This window comes from Cheilinus undulatus, linkage group 12 (assembly GCF_018320785.1).
Source record: "Cheilinus undulatus linkage group 12, ASM1832078v1, whole genome shotgun sequence".
NCBI lineage: Eukaryota > Metazoa > Chordata > Actinopteri > Labriformes > Labridae > Cheilinus > Cheilinus undulatus.
In genome coordinates, this window is record NC_054876.1 from 1,002,342 (window position 1) to 1,006,319 (window position 3,978).

Consider the following 3,978-nt stretch of genomic DNA (forward strand, 5'->3'; position numbering starts at 1 on the left):
CCCCCCACCACAGCATTCGCTGATTACTCCCTCCTCGGTGTGGTGGAAACACAGTGAGGCAAAGCATTGGCTTCGCCACGGGTGGACTGTCATAGCAGAAGCATTGTCTGCCAGTGCCAACAGATGCACTGACAGTCTCACCCATGGAAGTCATGGCAGAGGGTGAATATTCCTCTATTCCTCCCAGCATTGTGAGTATTCTTGCTACAATTCGCTGTCTTTCTCTCTGTTACGCTCTGACTCGTCTCCTCGACCAGGCGTGCGTCTTTCAAACTCTATAAACTCCAAAACTTTGAGTAGAAATACACCCAAAAATGCTGCTGGGATTGAAGTTACTCATGTCCGCCATCTCCTGGTGTAAAGTGGTAACAGCGCAGACCTCCACCAACAGTACAGAATCCTTTAAAAAATTCCTGGATCCAGACAGTGATCCAGATCACTCCCAAAATCTAATCAGTTCTTCCTTATGCCATTTCTGACATTTCCTGAAAATTTCATCAAAATCCGTCCTTGACTTTTTGAGTTATGTTGCTAACAAACAAACGAACAAACGAAGAAATGAACAAACCCACCCGATCACAAAACCTCCTTGGTGGAGGTAATAAAATGGTTAATTGTATGATGAGTGTTTCTGACTGATTGTAGATTATGATATAGAATGATTAACTGCTCGAATTTGTTGAAAAATGCATAAGCTGAGGAACCTAATAAGAAGTGCATATTAAATCGCAATATCAGGGAAAAAAAATCACAATTAGATTATTTTTGCAAATCATTCAGCCCTAGTTTGGACCAAAAACTGAGGCTGAAGTAAGGAGTAGATGTGAGTCAGCCGCTTTAGGGCACCAGGGGAAAGAACCCACACCTCAAAGTCCACACCTTTAGGGTGGAGTGATGCAGCAGGAAGCATGGCCGTAAGGTATCGGTTCCAAACCTGGGGTCTGGGACCCCAGTCTGCTGGTAAGTACAGCTGACTTATCAGTTTATATGGGCAGAAATGTTCATATCTACTGAAACTGATATCATGCTGATAATGTCATGCATCCATTATAATAATTATCTTAAATCTTGTGTCACTAAAATGTTATTTAGATCAGCCAAACTGGTCTTGGTTTAATTTAATTTTTATCATATTTCTGCATGAAGTTCTGCACAACTCTGTCACATTCCTTGTCCAGAAAGTTGCAGGAAGAACAAACAATTCCAAATTCAATTTGATTTAATCTCACTACTTAGTCAAGAAATGCACTGCAGCACTTAAACTAGCACTGGGAGCTGAGAGTCATGTGTGAGGTATTTTAGTGAAAATCCAGTGTTATGGGCTGATTCTAGACCTTTATCTCCTGGACCTTTAACAGTTTCTAGTTTATCCTCGAGTCAGAGTGAACATTTGTCTGAAGGTAGAAGAGAATAACTCAAGGCTTTCTTGAGATATTGGCTTCACAAACAAGGATAAACATAACACTCAACAGCCTTGACCTTTGACCTATAAGCTCCAAAATCATATCAGTTCCTCCCTGAGTCAGAGTGGATATCTGTGCAGTCTGAGAATCCCTCAGTGTTTCTTTGGTATTGAATACTTTTCCTGCTGCTGTTTTAAACTTCGTATCACCATATAAATTCCTTTTTTCTAGAACATTAACTCTTAAAGAATCTCCATTTAGACTCATTTTTCATGAAATGTGTGGATTACATTTAATAATCCCTCTCCACGTTTTTATGCTTACATAATATTCTGCAACAGATGTTCTCCAGGAACACGCCCATTTCTTGACTCATAATGCTGAAAAAAAGGATGCTGAGTGACCACAAGCTGCTGCTGCACATGTCAGGAATGCTGCCTTTTGTTCATCAGTCATCATGGACGCTCTCTCAGCTGAACACAGGCACTTCTTGCTGCTGTTTCTTGTCTATGACTGGAATGTTTCCCTGTTTTCCTTTCTGTTTTCTTTATCAGTCATGGAAGGGCTTTGCTAGTGTTCATGCAGAGTGGTTAAACTCCTCACTTCTGACTCCACACAGATTTAAATGACAGTTTTTCTGACAGTTGTGAAAAACAATGGCTGTATGGAATGCAATCAAACACAGTGACATCTCTGCCATGGAATAAATGCCTCCTGAAATAGATGTAATCATCCTACAAAGCATTAGGTGCTGTCTAATCTGGCCAGTGGCGTGGGCGCACTAGCTAAACCCCTTCAATGCAGAGTGGATCCATGCGTGGATTAACCCATTCATCATCCCCATGACTCCTCTGTCACACATTAGCACAGCTGAAGGACTTAATGATCTGATTCCAGCACAATCCACACTTCCTCTGACTCACAGGGAGATAAGTGTTACTACCATGGCTCAGCGCTACATCCTGTCTGAGTTCTTTCAAAATACACATCATTTAAACACTTTTATTCATCTACTCAGGGATAAGACTCATTGTTTTCTATAAAATGATAACCATAGGACTCAATGTGTTCATTTGCATTGATTAAACTTCAGTGGATGATAAACATCTTCAAATTTAGAATAATTTTTGGAACTCAGCCTTTGTGTCTGCCCTTCTTTTCTGTCTTATGGTGAATTAAACAGGAGACACTGGTTGCTTAATGAAAGGAGAAGTACCCAGTGAAGTAATCCTCAATCCCAATCCTGCCCTTTTTGTTGGTCATAACTGTGTAGTTCTGTTTTATTTCAACGATGGATAGATTAATCATCACATCCCCGGTTTTTGGATTTTGACTCTCATGATAGTATTTTAAGACAGTGTGGCTCTTGGGTAGAATAAGGTTGAGTACCCCTGTTTTATACAGATTCTGTAAACCTGGAGCACAAAGACTTTTTCAGCTCTAATTGTAGTTGTGTCGCTCAGAGAGGCCAGTCAGTCCTGTGAATAAGGGGCCGTCTTTCCTGGGAGGCTTCACTCACTCTAATCTGCTAACAGTGTTAATTAATTCTTTGCAGGCAGACTTCTAAACCCCGTGGGACTTATCACACCTCAGTTATGGGTTGGAAACAGCAGATTTTCTCAGGGCTGGCTCTGGAATGCAGTCTGTTGAGTTTGCAGTGTATTCTCATGAATTTCATTGAAACAGAGGTGGATTTTAGCTTTCAGGCACTGTGGTCCTGTCTGACACCCAGGACAGTCTAAAACAGAGCTGGTGGGACAAACAGGTCACTGTCTTTACTTTTTAAACCATCTACATCCTAATCAGTGAGACGCTGGCATGCATGTCTGTAGTTGAGGTGTTTTTACTATATATACTACATATATTATAGTTTGTTTGTGTTGTTTGAGTCGGGCATGGACCCGTTTGTTTCACTGATGCATAATTACCTTCAGTTTGGTGACGTGTACATTAGGTCCGATTGATTTGGGAAAATAATTGAATTGCAATTTTTTTCCCCAATACTGCAACTGCAAAATACAATACATTTTTTTTTTTTTTTACATTTAGGTCCTGATATTATTTTTTGCAACAAACACAAGCAATAAATCATTCTATATTACAACCAACACAATATTAGATAAAACTAGGGCTGAACAATTTAGAAAAATATCTAATTGTGACGATATTGACTCGTATATGACTAAATGATGTTAAAGAGCTGATTGAATGTGTATTTTAAATAGAAAAAATTTACAAAAGGCATAAGGTGCAACTAGTCACTGCTTCAGTAGTGACTGGCTGAGTAACAAATATGTATACCAGACCTGAATGCAGCAAAAATGCTTAAAGCCACAAAACTATTACTTATTGATTGATTGATTTACTTACTTCTTAATATTAGTCACAGCTTTGTTGCTTCATCCTGACATCTGGCCAGTCAGGTCCAGGCTCTTTGTCCTCCTCTCTTAACGCCTTATTCTTAAACACTCCACTGAGTTTTCTTAGTGCTTCATGCTAACTGTCTTCCTAGCATCTCTTGATGACCTAAACAACGAACGCAGGTGCAATACCTGTCAGAAAGCTAGTATTATCA